We start from the raw sequence: 16,744 nt of genomic DNA on the forward strand, positions 1-16,744 counted from the left end.
GGTTTCCTCTCAGAGAAAGGTGCTCAGTTTTGCTATTGGAATCCTGGAGGTGCATTTGGCCTTGAAGTGGATGATGTCCCTTGATTATTGGCTTAAGAAAAATTTGGATGACTTTTCCACCCTAGGTTGTAAATGTTGGAGTAAGGATTATTTTACTATCTATTACTCACAAATTGCATTGTCTCTGTTGAACTTGGACACTAATGCTCACAAGCTACAAAAAGACTTTGCAAACGATTAGTACCAAAAGATTCAAGAGTTATAGTTAAAGTTGCTACCTAAGCAAACAGCGTTGTCATAGCATCAACATCATGAATTCCAACTACTTTCCTCGACAATGATCACTCAACTGGCCACTAGTAATTGTTTGTAGACATCTTTTCTAATAAATCATATGCCTCATCTGTTGATTTGGCCATTAAAGCTCCTTTTGCAGCAGCATCAATGGTAGTCCGAGCATGTCCACTCAAGCCATTATAAAAGGTTTGCACATGAAACCACTTTGGGGGATCATGATGAGAACAACGCCTAAGAAATTCTTTGTATCTCTCCCAAGCTTCATACAATGATTCCAAATCTTGTTGCATGAATGATGTGATGTCATTTCACATTTTTGCTATCTTAGCCAGAGGGAAAATTTTGGTAAGAAATTTTTAAGCAACATCATCTTATGCTGTTATGGAGCTAGTAGGGAGTGCATTTAGCCAAGCCTTAGCTTTATCCCTCAAGGAGAAGGGAAAAAGCCTTAAATGAATTGCATCATCTGTGACACTATTGTGCTTCAATGTGTCATAAATCTCCAAGAAATTTGATACATGGCCATTTGGATCATCACTTGGAAGCCCTAAACTAAACAGATATTTGAATCACAGTGATGATAGCTAGCTTGATTTCAAAATTGTTTGCTTGAATAGCTGGCCTTCGAATGCTCGATGGAATTCCTTGTACCAAAGGAAAAACATAATCCCTTCAGCAATGATTGTCAACTATTACACACTCTTGGATTTGCTATTCACCCTATTGATAAGCCATTGTATTTATTGGAGCAACACCTTGTTGATTCTTTCATCAAAGTATATGAAATGTTCTCTCAATTTCTAGATCACATGGGATAGTCTCCAACTTGTTTGCTTTTCTTATGCAACAATTGAACTTAACTACAAAACAAAAATAAAACTTAAATTAAGACTAATCTGTAAAATTTTAATATTGGCAAATAACAAAGAAAACAAAATCCTCCAGCAACAGTGCCAAAAACTTATTATAGAATTTATACACGCAAGTATACATATTGAACAAGTAATATAAATAGTAAGTCTTGATTATTGTTCCCACAAGGATTTGTTTCTAAAGTTTCATTAACTAGTAAAATTATAGAACAAATTAATCTTTCTTAAGTAATTCAAAAATTGAAAAATTAGGCAAAGATTGTTTAAAAATCAACACTAAATAAACCAAATAACTAAATAAATTGAGGTAAGCAATGCACTAAAGATCTAGGATTATGGATTCATTCAATATTCCATATGGTACCAACATTTCTAGTTATTTATCTTTCCTGGGTAGTTTTACTAGCCTAGAATCCAAAGTTATGGATAAGTCTCCATCAAGATGCTTGTACAAATACCTAACTTAATTAGTTCACTATATGTCTATAGAAATCAACAAAATTAAGTTCATTAAGCAAGCGTCGTAATATGGCTATGTATGGCATTTGGTGTATGTATACCCAAATTGCAAATTAGATCACCTAGCTGAAGTGAACATATGCTAATCAAATCTTGGTCTAATGTAAAATCTATCTGTCGAGTTTCAATTAGGTTCACAAATCATTTAATTGTTGATCAAGCACTTAAAAGCATGACGAACAAATTTAACTAAGCAAAACAGTACCCATTCATGATAAATAATAGAAAACAAGTATTCAGATTACATGCTAAAATCTACCACAATCCTTAAAAAGCAAATTAGTTTATAATACTAAAATAAAACACAATCCAAAGAATTTTAGTCATGAATTCAAAACAAGAAATAAGAATAACACAAAAGGTGAGAATTAAGCTTGATTGATCATGAATTTCTCTCAATTACTCTTGATTTCTTGATTGATTCAAAACTCTAATTCTTTATAAAGCTATTACCGTCCTCCATGTTGAATGCTTTCTAAATAAGCTTTTAAATATGTGCAAGATATCCTACTTTCTAATTTTTCATTGGAAGTTCAATTTTTGGAAATTGTGGTAGCATCACAGCCATGCTTTTCTAGAGTCGCGGCGCAGTGATCTACCTTGAGAGCACCACAACGCTACTTCTTCAATGTCATGGTTCCATGCTCTCAAGGTTTAGTATGATGCTCCCTAAATGTTCAGTGCCATGGCCATTATTCACTAACACTACAGCAGTATCAATTACAGCGTACAGCCATGAGTCTCTAGCACCATGGCACTCTAGCCCTGTTGTTTCAATCCAGAGCTGTATCTATCCACCAAATTTGAACTTGATTTTCACCTTGAATTAGTCCAAACTAGGCCAAGTTGTAAACACAAAAGTTATGGCCCATTCTCCTATCTTTCCGATGAATCAAAAATCACTTCAATTGGACTTCTAAATCTCAAGTTATCTTCAAATTACTATAACATATATGAGTGACAATATCTCCTCACTTATGCTATCATCTCATTCTTTGACCTTTCTCATCATATTCTACACAAAACCATCAGAAAAATTGACAATAGCTTTTCCTAAAATAAATTAAAATGAAATTAAACTAATACCAACTAATTTAACTATTCAATATAAAATCAACTAACATTAGAAATATAGCTTAAAAAGGTTAAAATCTTATCCTAAACTCAAGGGTTTAGCCACTAAAGTCCCCAAAGTGTGCTCAAAATAACTCTATGTAATAGAGTTATCATTCACATTAACAGCTTGAAGACATTCCATTTAATCCAATAGATGCAAGCAGAAGTCAAGCCACAAAAGCTACAATCACCACCAAGCCACCATCCTACCACTACGCAAAGGAGATTCCTGCAGAAAGGATGAGCATAATCAATCGAAGACCAACATAGGAGTATTTGGTGAAATGGGAATGTCTAAGGACAGATGAAAGTACTTGAAAGAAGGGAATTGATCTCCGTGGCTTTAAGTAAAAAATTGAAGAGTTCCAAGTCAACCAGTCAACGAGGACATCATTATATTGAGTGGGGGAAAATGTCGTGAGCGAACCCTATATAAGGCTATGACAAGGTAAAATTGCCTAGGAGATTAAGTCTTTTGCACCTTTAGGGAAGATGTCCCTTTTTTAAACATTGTAATAGTTCTTGGTGACACATCTAGAAATGCTTATTAAGCTTATAAAGGGAAGGCCCCATAAGAAAAAAATGTCCCCATTTCATGCATTGTAACAACTCTTAGTGAAATATTTGTAAAACCTCATAAACTCTCCATAAAGAGTGAGTAGTTGACAGATTGTGGGCTACCTCATTAGTAAAGGTATGTCTATAGCGAACCATCTAGGGTTGCCTCTATAGCTCGACGATGGCATGTCTTGGTCCCTTTTGTACTTATCTCGATATTAATAAAATATTTTCTTTATGTGACTCTAGTGGTTGTGTATATGACATTCGTTTTGCCCTATGATTTCGATGTTGCGTTGCCTTAAACTAATTCATAGCTATTATTGATGTTTGTTTATATACAAATAAGTTATTGTATGGCTTGAGTAGAAGTGTCCACTCAGGTGCTGCATGGACTATCGCATACTTAAGTGAAAGAGCTTAGTTTGTGACACTAAGGGTCATGGAAGACACAATAGAGCCAAATGCTCCCACCGAGGCTATGGTAAGATCATGCATGCTTATAGAAAAATGTTATGGTAAATACGATAGAGCTAGATGCTCCCATGGATATTACTAATAAACCATGTATGCCCACCATTAGAGGGCATGCTAGGGGCAATTGAGCCACAAGACTAGTTATGGGTAGAGACAGCCACTGGTAAAAATGTGGAGATTATCTTTCGATAGGTGAGATTATGATGACTTAATGTGTGTTGAAATTGAAACCCATGTTTAATGCATGCTAATATAGGTGAGAGTCTCACCTAGGTTTTGAATCACAATTAAAGGAAATTGTTGGAGCAAGAGACTTCTAAAAAGACAACGACAAGATCATCTGTTAAAATTCTAATGGCCTCAATAGAAGGGGTAGAACTACTAAATATGCTTGAGCCTAGATGATCAAAGGTACAGGCATGTATGTTAAAGATGAGATGTTGATGATGATCCTTGGGTTGAGTACAACCCGATATGATGAAATAAAGAATTATGGATAATTGGTTATGATGTTAAAAGTGTCGACTAACGCGAACTAGTAATGGAATTTTTGTATATGAGATATACATAATACTTTGATGATAATTTTAATATAAAGTACTAGAATTATATTAATAATTCCAATGATTGGAGTACACACTTCCTCAAAGGGAAGGTAAGTGTTTAAAAATCTTAAGAAGTTGAAAGGCTTGGTTAGTTGATAAAAGACTAAAATGTGCTTACTTGATGTGTGGTAAGGTAAATACCTTGTGATCAAGGCATGGGAAATTTGTATGAAAAAGATGAATTTGAATAACTACCTTAGACTGAGGAGCCGAGTCTCAATAAAAGAGCCTAATGTGATGTAAAGACTTAGTATATGACTAGGAATATGGCAAGTCCATTGACATATTGTAGAAATGTATAAATGATAATCTTAGATACATATTTAATATTAGAGAATAAAAGAATAGGATTTGGTTGTCACCATACCCTTGAGAGGGGTGTTTGTGATAGGATATGAGCATAGAGTTTGTGTAGTTCAAGTTAAGGAAAAAGACACTCAAGCTAATTTACTACTACTAGACAAGCTAGACATTGATGTATTATTTGGGATGAATTGGTTGCCTCCCAACTATGCTAGTGTGGATTGTCACCACAAAAAGGTAAAGTTTGAGTACCATGGAGAGACGTCGTTCTATATTCAGGGAGATTGTAGCATGGCCTCGAGTAGTGTGGTGTCGGCCATGACCATCAATAGATTCATGGGGCACAAATGCTAAGGATTTTTGGCAATAGTCTTGGATACACAGTTATATGTGCGGAATGTGGCAATGTGCTAGTTATGGAAAATTATGTTAATGTGTTCTCAAAGGAGTTACCCAGATTACCTCCATAAAGGGAAAGAATTTTGTATAGACTTGGTAAAAGACACCAATCCAATATCTATACCATCTTACTGGATGGCACTAGCATAGCTTAAAGAGCTTAAGGACTAGTTAGAGGATTTGTTGGTCATGGGTGTCATATGCCCTAGTGTCTCACCATAGGGTGCACCAGTATTGTTTGTGAAGAAGAAAAATGGATCGACAAGACTTTGTATCGACTATAGGGAGTTGAACAAAGTAACCATCAAGAACAAGTACCTTCTCCCACGTATTGATCACTTGTTTGATCAGTTGCAAGGAGCTAAGTGTTTTTCTAACATTAATTTACGATAAAGATACCATCAGCTAAGGATTAGAAACACAAACATACCCAAGGCTCTTTTTCATACAAGGTATTGTCATTATGAGTTTTTGGTTATGTAATTTGGTTTGACTAATGCCCTTATAGCTTTTATGTATATGATGAATAGAGTGTTTAGACCATACTTGGATAAGTTCAAGAGGTCAAGAGGAACATAAGTAACACTTAAGGATTGTGCTACAGAGTTTAAGGGAGCATCAATTTTATGCCAGGTTCTGCAAATATGAATTTTAGTTGGATAGTGTTGGCTTCTTGTCTCACATAGTATCTAAAGATGGCGTGATGGTAAACCTAAAAAAGATTGAAGCCATGGAGAAATAGTTGAGGCCTACTTCGATAATTTAGATATGGAGTTTCTTAAGGTTGGCCGGATATTATAAGAGATCTATAAAGCATTTGTCCAAGATCGTTGCTCCTATGACTAGGTTGCCACAAAAGGGTGCTACATTCATGTGGTTGGTTACATATGAGGAGAACTTTGAGAAGCTCAAGACTTGTCTTATCACAGCTCTGGTGTTTAGTTTACCGTGTGGTATCGGGGTTATATGGTTTACGACGATGCATCACAAGTAGGACTTGGGTGTGTTTTGATGCAACATGGTAACATGATTACATACGCATCTCGACAGCTCAAGAAACATGAGCAAAATTACCCCACACATGATTTGGAGATGGCTGCGTAGTGTTTGCCTTAAAGATTTGGAGGCATTTCTTGTATGGTGAAACTTGTGAGATTTATATAGATCATATGAGTTTTAAGTATATCTTTAAGCAAAGAGCTCTCAATCTTAGGCAACATCGATGGATGGAGTTGCTTGAGGATTATGAATGCATTGTATCATCCTACCAAAGCCAATGTTGTGGCAAATGCCTTAAGCCAGAAATCTATGGGGAGTTTATCTCACATCTCAATTGAAAAGAGATCATTAATGCAAGGTATGCATGAGTTAGGTGATATGGGCATTTGATTTGAGGTTTATGATATTGAGGCATTGTTAGCCCACTTTAAAGTGAGACTATGTTAATGGATAGCAATAAAAAAACCCAAGACAACGATGCTTTTTTGGAAAAAGCTTTAAAGGATCCTCATGAGAGGAAAAGACAAGTGTTCACAAAAAGCACTGATGGATTAGTTAGCTATGGATCTAGAATGGACGTCTTAGATAGTGATGAGTTGGGATGGGAGATTTTAGAAGAGGCCCATGTGGCAGCATATATTGTTCATTCAAGCACCACCAAAATGTACCATGACTTGATGGAGATGTACTAGTGGGAAGGCCTTAAGAGGGATATGGCGGAGCTTATAACAAAGTGTCTAGTATGCCAACAGGTTAAGGCAGAGCAATAAAAACTTGCAAGATTATTACAGCCTTTACCAATTCTCGAGTGAAAGTGGGAACATATTTCCATGGATTTCGTAGACTACGCCATACAACTAAGGGGTATGACCCTATTTAGGTGATTATGGATAAACTAACTAAGTTCACTCATTTCTTACTAGTGAAAACCACTTATAAAGCAATACAATATGCTAAACTGTACATTGATAAGATAATGTGATTGCACGGAGTCCCAATCACTATAGTGTTAGATCAAGGCACATAGTTAACTAGTGGGTTCTAGGGGAAAGTTTAGGAGGCTTTGGGGTTAAAGTTGTATTTTAGCACTGCTTTCCACCTGTAAATAGATGGATAGTTTGAGAATACTATTTAGACATTAGAGGATATGTTGAGAGCATGTGTCATGGACTTTGGAGTTGCTTAGGATCGACACTCTCCATTGGTGGAATTTGCCTACAACAATAGTTTTCAATTTAATATCTAGATGGCACCTTATGAGGCTTTGTACAAGTGAATATGGAGATAGCCCATATGTTAGTTTAAGATTGGTGAAAAAAACTATTCCAACCTAAAATAGTTCAAGAAACCATCGATAAGATACAATTGATTAGAGAGATGATGTTGATGGCACAAAGTCATCAAAAGTCATATGCCGTCCATAGACATAAAGAGTTGGAGTTTGAGGTTGGTGATCATGTATTCTTGACGGTTTCTCCAATCAAGGACATTATGAGGTTTGGCAAGAAGGGCATGATAAGCCCAACATATACTGGACCATTTGAGATTCTACAGAGAGATGGTGTGGTAGCTTATTAATTGTAATTTTGCCAAACCTTGTTACTGTCCACCCCATGTTTCATGTTTTGATACTATGGAAGTACCAACCAGATTCATCACATGGAGTTCAGCATGACTCCCTATAGTTGGGAGATGATTTAAGCTATGAAAAACTCCTAATAGCCATTTTAGATAGGTAAGTGAAAAAGTTACACTCTTAGGATGTAGCATTGGCTAAAGTACAATGGCGTATCCTCTCAAGTGAGGAGGTAACTTGGGAAATTGAGGACAATATGCAAGTGAGATATCCTCACTTGTTCAATAAAGGTTAATACGTTATTTAAATTCAAGAATGAAATTTCATAAGAGGGAAAAAATGTGAAATCCCACTCAAATGTAAAATGCTAAATTAAGAAATCCTTGGGTAAGCTTCATGATTTTGCATTTTGAACATTCAAAACTAACTTTTAATGTTGAAAAAATTCATATTTTGACGCATTAAGATGATCAGATAAATTTGGTTTTAAAAGAGTCCAATTGGACATGTTTTTAAGGTTTATTTTTGCTTACAAAAGCTTAACTATCGATAGATGTTCTCATCTATCGATAAATACAATTTAGAACAGTTTCTTAAATCATCCCTGCAGAACATCTATGGATAGATAACAAGATCTATCCATAGATAGCAAGCTCTATCAATAGAAGGCCTAATCTGTCGATAGATGATGTATCAATAAATGACTCCATCTATCGATATATTGTAACTAGACTAATTTTAGATTGGACTAGGGTTTGAATAGTATATGTTCACATTACTTAGGTGATCTTATTTGCAATTATGATAGACATACGCCTAAATGCCATCCATAGAAAAATTACGACACTAGCATGCTGAACCTTATTTAATTGATTATTATAGACATAACGCGACCCAATTAAGGTAGGTATTTGTGCAAGCATCTCCATGAACACTTGTGTATACGTTTGGATTCTAGGTTAGCAAAACAACCCATGAAAGAAAATATTCAAAGAAACAGATGTCAAATGAAGTATGAAATGAACCCATAATCCTAAGTTTTAATCTATTACTTGTCTCTAATGGATTTTAGTCTTTGTTAATTAGTTTAGTTGTCTAATTTACAAAATTGCATTACTTGAATAAAATTGATCTGCCATAATTTTAGTACAAAGTGAACAATTAAGAGCAAATCTCCATGGGATACGATTTTAAACTTACTGTCTATATTACTTGATCGATATATATACTTACGTGTACTAAATCAACAACACAAATCCTCCAACCCTTAATCACATCATTTGCACTACATTTGCATACATTGTGATTGCAAACAAATATTTTCTATTTGTATTAAAAACAATGTTATTGCTCATATATATATGTATATAAATATATGTATATATATATTGTTGTTGAATTACTTGTCTTTCTTATCTAGATATATATATATCCATGCTTTATAAGTTTTATATTCTATGTGCTCTATTTTTTATGTATATATTTGTGCTATTAATGCTTTGCTGTCTTTGCGAGCTTTAAATTCTTACACTATAGTTTTTATTCCTTTTTGAGATAACAAAAAAAGAGAGAAATATTGGAGTAAATTTGCAAGCTTTTACTTCATGGTTGGATTTTTATTGGAAAGTGCTTTCAAAAATTGTTTACAAAATTGTTTACAGTAAGCCCAAATTCAGGGGCAATCCTTCAATGTGCAAATTTAGCTCTTAATTTTGTCATATCAGAAAGAAGGAGGTTGTTAGCTTTACTTAGGTTTTGAAATGACAAAATTGATTGAGCTAAATATGCTTTTTAAATGTTGGAAAATGTTTTTATACTTGAAGAAAATCCTCAAGAGTTTTGAAGTTGATTTTATAAAGAAAAGTGCTTTATTCCAAACTCAAACTCAAACTACCAGCCTTAAGAATCGACCTTCCAAGAATGAAGAGAATCGATTCAAATCAAACAGAAAGTAAAATTTCTTATTCTGCATAGAAAAATCGACACCTAAGAAGAGAAGAATTGATTCCAGAGTTATGGAAGACTGACAAAGAATAAATTCAAGCACAACTAAGAAATCCCTCTTTAAGGCAAAGTCAACTCCAAGATAAAAAGTCAACATGCTAATTCTGCAGATCAAAAAATCATCTTTTGGAGAAGAAAAACCAATTCTTGAAGCACTAAAGACAAAATTCAAAAACTTGGAAGATCGAGAAAAAGAAAAGACGTATGGATAAAGCTAAGAAGTCAACATGCTAATTTTGAAGATCAAATAACCGATAGGAGAAGCGATTCTTGGAGTACTAAAGATAAAATTCAAGAAACTTGGAGATCAAGAAAGAGAAAGGACATATGAATAAGATTGAAATGGCAAAGTTCGAATTTGAAATATTAAAGAAAAGCTCCAAGATCCTTTCTTTAGATAGAGTGAGCCAAAAACTTTGAAAAATCATTCATTTTTACACCTTAAAAACTTTCTAAATAGAGATATCCTTTCAAAGTTCATATATCTCAAAACGTTTTCATCTTTTTGCACCTAAATAGCTCATCAACCCTGTTAGAGGTCTAAACCTAAAAATCTTTATAATCTACCTCTAAGCAAAAAGTAACGTAAGGGTTATAACTCTATGAAAAGGTAGTGAAGGGTATGCTTCCACTAGAAAAGGTAGTGAAGGGTATGCTTCCGCTAGAAAATGTAGTAATGGTTATACCTCAAAGTAAAAGGTAATGAGGTTATGCTTGCCTCTCTTGTAAAGGTAGTGTAAAGGTTATGCTCACTCCTCTTCAAAAGGCAGTGTAGAGGTTATGCTTGCTTCTCTTGAAAAGGCACTATTTGCGTAAAGGTTATACATGCTCCTTAAAAGGCAATTCATAGCTGATTCAAACTCTTTATGCTATAAAGGGAAAAGAATGTAGCTACTGAAGGTCGAATCTCTATAAAATTATGGCTAAGTCTTTTCATTTTCTACACTTTATTTGCTTATATCATACTCAATTTTATTATCCTCCTCTTTAAGGCTCCGCATTAGATTTGGATCAAAAAAGGAAAATTTTATTTGGTAGCCAAATCAAACCCCCTCAATTGATTCCTTACTTTAAGCTTATTTCATCTAACAAATTAATCGATCAGAATAAGGTTGGTGAAAAACATCACTTGAAGGACTCTAAAGACAAAAAGGTCTGAATCGGTTCAACTCCCCTTTAATCGGTTAAGGCTATGAAGCAGACTACTAAACAGAAAGGTTTTAATCGATTAAAGGTCATTTTAACTTACTAAAGAGCTACTGCCAACAATTTTGAAAAAGGCTGATAGAAGAAAAAAATAATAGTTAAAAACTATTTCTAACGGCTATAAATTGTCTTCCAAGTATTCAAGGAACTTCAAAAGGCCGTAAATGTAAGAAAGAACCATCCAAGAGCAAAATTAGAGCCAAAAAGTGTCAGAAAGTTCTCTTTTTAAGTGTGTATCACTCTTATCTTTGTAAAAGAGGTTTGAGCTTAACTTTGTACATCTTAGATCAACTAAGTAATCAATTGTACTCTACCTCTTTTGTATTCTTTATTTACTTAGAGTGTGAGAGACACTTTAAATGGTCGACTAAGCTTGGAAGGCTTAGGGATTCTTGCAAGGGTTTGGAGCTTGGGTTGGAAGCATACCTTATAAAAGCTTGGTGGAAGCTATTAATTCTACTGGTTTAATAAAATTGGGTTGAAAATCTTTGATTGGAAGATTAAGCTGGTGAATGTAGGTCAAGAAGATCGATCCACTATAAATATTGGTGTTTTGCCCACTTCTTTCTACCATCTCATTTCTTGGTGCCATTTAACGTTAACAAGTTTTAGACCTTCTATTTCAAAATTGCACATAAAGTTTTTCAAGCTTCAGAGCTCCTTTCAAAATATTTTTTAAGTGCTATTCACCAACTCTAGCAATCCACTAGGGCTAATAGTTCCCAAGTCTCAAATTTCATCTAATTGGTGATCTAACACTCTAGATCTAATCTTTTGAGTATCAGGATGTGATGAGTAGCTAATTCATCAATCCATTGGGCTTAGATTAATCACCAATCTTCTTAAAATTATTAAAAATGATGTTTACGCTATGAACTCCACTTTTTAGAGATATGTTCCCAAATGTTCACCTCAATTATAATTGCAACATACGAACTATAAATCAATGCAATATGATGATCATGCCAATGGTATATCAAAGATTATAAGGAATAAAACACAAGTCCACTATCCATTAGGATTTGGGTTCTACCACAAGCGAATTCATAAGTGTGAGATCAAAGTTTAAGTAACAATTAAAGTTAAACTTATTCTCATGTGATTCCAGTTCAAATTATAGCGTCATTACTCAAAGTTAACTACTCCGATGATTTAAAACTCATCATTCCCTTGAAATGAATCACATTCCTTACATTGGAAGTAATTTCGACATTACAACCTTAGAATACTAAAGTGACCAACTTTATTATATGGTTGTGAATAATTTTTAGATATAATTAAAATACATGTCTCCTATGTATAACTCTTCATACAAATATATTTTAGTATCTCAATAAAACCATGGTACCTTTATAACTAGAAAATAATTGTGTGCTTAAACAAACTCTTCATTTTATTATCAAAATATACTATCATTACAAATAAAATAAATGAAATTAATCATGAGAATATACTTGCTTTCAAGGGCACCATATTCTTAGATTCCTAACAACTAGGTGTCAAGAATCAAGAATCTTGCAACAAAGGTATGTTTATCTTTCATTAATAGATTGTTATTTTTATGCATATGCTTATGTTATTTGCAATTAGTATGATGTGTGATTCTACTTGTGTATTTGGATTGCTTGCTTCCCTTATAAAGGAAAAATTTTGAAATCAATGTTTTACACAATCACATCAATGCTCAAAGAACCTCTGCCAACACTACCAAATTAAATAAAATAGGTGAAAGTGGGAAACCTTATCTCAACCCTCTTTCCAATTTCACTCTTTTAGTCGGAGAACCATTAACCAACACAACAATGGACATCTTTGATGTTAGTGTAAACCTTGTTAGGCAATCAGGTTTTTTCTTGTAAAACACTACATTACTTAGTCATATTTCATGTTAAATATATTATGGATATTTTATATAATGTATGAGATATTTCTTTATCCATGAGTTTATTGATAAAAAGTTATGAGAGACCTCTGTAGATAAAGTCCTTGGAACATATGGCCTTGCAAAGGAATTATAAAGGTTTTAATTATGGTATTCTTATGCATCAAAGCCTTACTCTTAGTAATTGTATTATCAAAAATAAAGACTTGATAATGCTTAAAAACTAGTACATTCTAAGCCTCTTTACTTTGAAAGTAAGCAACCGATTTCATAGATTGAAGTATGTGAGATACTTAGGGATAGTATGTGTGTGCTTGTTAAGGAACAAGTTCACTAAACATGACCCTTATGAGAGTTCCATTTGGTATTTCATTCAAGTATTTATGAAAATACTCTCACGTGTTTGTTGTGTAAGTAATCCTTAGACTTATGATACTAGGTCATTTATATGTGAATTGTCATACTTTGATTTCACCTTTATGGGTTTGGAGTTGACTAAATGCCTAAATAGGGTGCTTTTAGGTATGACATGAACCATGCGAAGATGAATGAGTAGTTTAAAAGGATTCATCACCCCAACTAATTTGAAAGAGACATATCTCATCTACTCTTTGCTTATATTAATTGAAAGTCCCTGGCCAAGACAATCTTGATAGGTCAATATGAAAGCTACAAGACTAATATGGATAAGTTAGAAAGTAGACACTGAGCTAGGCTTTTTATCTATTCGGGATATATGATAAAAGGATCAAATTACACTGAGATGCCACTCATGATATATAAATATAAATATAAATATAAATTCTTAACTGAATTAATTTATATTTATTGCCAACATGTTAAGGACTTAATGGGTCACACAGAACAAGATGTCAATGTGAAAGTAAAATGGGATTGGTGTTTAATTGAAAATTAGGAATTTCTAATAAAGACTTGATTAAATTGTTTGATTGAGTGGAATGATTAAAATGGAATAAACTAAAATTTGGATCAGTATTTTAACCGAATTGTAAATACCTTTTATATGGGTGTTCCACCTTAAGTAAAAGGTCAAAAGGGATGACAAAAAAATTATGAAAATCCCTCAGCCTTAGGCATTGATTTCTGGAGGATATTCTCAACAAAAATTTTTCTTGTCTTCTTTTCAAGCCAAAACTAAATAACCTTTATGAGTCAGATATTTCAAAAAATCTTAGGTACTAGCATAGTATCATGGCACCATATAATCCCAACTTAGTGTCGGCTTTCAATTAACATCTATGTGGATCACCACTGGAGGCTAGACACATGGATAGTTTTGGTTTAACGACAATCGAGCTTTGGTGTACAATCAAGTAAAGGGATTTTGAAATCACTTGTCAAGCTATATGGTTAAACATATAATGATTTATATTTACTTTTAACACATCAAAAAAGCAGCAAAAGTGATCCAAAGGTGGTTTCAGTTTTCTATGTTTATATTTTCATTACATTATTTAGATTTATTTATTTATTTTCATGAATAGGATTCCTGTCCTTAGCATCACCAAAACTTTCAATTGGTATTAGAGCCTCCTTGTTGTTGTCTTTTGATTGGATTTTATGTGTTGGTTGTTACCAAATCGAGAAAATTGTTTTGCCCAAAAAATCCTAATACAAACCGATACATATGCCTAAATTGTCAAAAAATGTTTTGGTAAATTTTAGAATTTAATTCCAGTACATTAATCATGATTTAATACTTGTTTTAAGTGTTGGAATATTGATTTCAACCAATTTTTTGCTAGTTGAATAGTTAGAGTTCAAACTAAAATAGTTTCATGCGAGTTTGAGCTTGAATGGTGATAAATTGAGACAAGAAAAATTGAGAATTTTTTTAGGGTTCATTGATATTACTTTGAGTAATTTCCAGCCTTGAAAATATGCTAAAATTGTTTAGTATATTGCTTGGAAAATTTAGGTAATGGTTGTTCATGAAAAGGTTTCATGAACAACTAAGTTTTTAGGGCATATGCAATAACCATGGTATTACGAGTTGTGGTGAAATTCCAACTTGTAAGTTTTGGCCACCTTGATTGATGTTTGGCTGCCACTCTAGGGGCTGGAAAGGAGTCCATGTGCCACCCCAATTATTATTAGTTTGGGAAACTTTGACTGATCAGAGAAGGGAAAGAAAATCCTAAAGCTATGGATTTTTGAATGCACAAGGAAATTAATTCCCTAATTGCCGATTAATATTCCAAAATTTAAGGGATTGGATTATGTCATATTTAGTTCGATTAAATATGATTATTATCACCATATCATTCAGCCAAGTTTTTTTCCTAAAATATGTATATTTGAAAAGAAAATAAATTTGTTTTCTAAATTGTTTAAGAAACTAGAATATGGTAACTACTTAAAAGTTAAGGTTACCTATTTTCTTCTATTTTTGAATAATTGGGAAATTAGTCAAATTATTTGACTAATTAATTTAAATCATGATGATTACTATAAGTGAAAACTTAATTAAACCTAATATGATTAGGATTTATCGTGTTGGGATTAAGATGAATGTTAATTAAGCTAAGTATATGGACTAGGTTTAAAATTAGTAATTGAAAACTAAAGCATATAATGTTTAAATATGTTCATGATATGATTGTGGATGTTTGATGGTGATTATGGACTTAGACCCAATGTGATTGTCGATGGTTAGAAATTTATGGTATTTATTAAATTAAATAGGGTTTGCGTAGCCTGCTTTTTCTCTTAATGTTCGAAGTTGTAAAATTCTTTCCTCATGTAAATCCCCTCAAATGTAACCTGAGGATTCTTTACTAAAAATGTAACTATCTTAGTATAAAATTAGGTTTAGTTTGGAATAATTTTATAATTCGAAGATGGAGAGTCAAAGGCACCATAAAAAGATAAGGAGATTACAAGCAAGCTTGGAGAAGACTCTGTATGTAATCACCTAAGATTTGACTAACTAGTTTCCTTTGACACCTCAAGGAAATTGTAGTAGATAAAAGTCCATAATCATCCTAGTAGTATGCATATAATAGATTTATTTTATGTGATATTATAACTACTATGCATGTAAAATCAATGAGACCTAAATAAAATTAAGACAACAAAAAAACCCTCATTAAAATATTGAGTCACATGCATGGCATGATCAAGTTGCCTTCCACCATATAACAAGATAACTAGGTTGCTTTTTTCATTAAAAGCTTATTAAGTCAATAACGGTTAAAGTTTTACACGAATACATTTGAACTATAAGTGGGTCCTACTCGATTGATACAGTGCGTTCGGATGTGTCACACTTGACCACATGGTATTAAAGGCAGAGTTAAGCACAATGCATATGATTCATTTAGACAAGGAGCTGTCACCTAACTAATCTGAGAGTTGCATTAAGATATAATCAGTAAACTATGTTATCTACCCAACCAGATTTATTGTGGTTTGTTGAGTCACTCAAGGTTGCAATAAGTTGAAAAGGTTCATAGCCCAGTAGAAATATCTAGTAAAGATTTTCGTATAATAGTGAGAGCTATTATTATGAAAACTTAGTGGGAGAACCAATATTAGATTTAATTCCTTGTCGTAAATTGGTTAAAAACATGAAAGACTAATACAAATACTTTTTCTATATTTATAAGTTGTTAGAATGTGTATAATGATAATTGCTACTTTGATTGGCATACTTGATGTCATTAAATGTTTGGACTGATATATCACCTTCAGAAAAGTTTTCAATAAATGGAAATGTGTAATCCTGACATGTCAAGAGTTGGCTTTGAATATGATTGAGCTTAACCTTTTGATGAGTGCATCAAGCACATATATTTAATGGGAGATTAAATACCGAATTAGTCTAAGTTAGGATACATTTAGGATCAGATTTAGCTATTTTTATTATTTTATTAGTTTAGTTTAATTTATGTTTAAATGTTTATTTTAA

The 16,744-nt window shown here is 33.1% G+C and overlaps 1 non-coding gene across 1 annotated transcript; it reads left to right on the plus strand.

Annotated features, from left to right (window-relative positions):
- The first annotated feature begins 507 nt into the window (after nucleotides 1–507).
- LOC149526251 (small nucleolar RNA R71) lies at nucleotides 508–614 on the plus strand. The gene has a single exon (XR_016352211.1). It is a non-coding gene; the product is annotated as a small nucleolar RNA R71 (small nucleolar RNA).
- The last annotated feature ends 16,130 nt before the right edge of the window (nucleotides 615–16,744 follow it).

Source organism: Theobroma umbraticum, unplaced genomic scaffold, assembly GCF_002168275.2.
Source record: "Theobroma umbraticum cultivar Fairchild unplaced genomic scaffold, ASM216827v3 scaffold_299.0, whole genome shotgun sequence".
NCBI classification, from domain to species: Eukaryota; Viridiplantae; Streptophyta; class Magnoliopsida; order Malvales; family Malvaceae; genus Theobroma; species Theobroma umbraticum.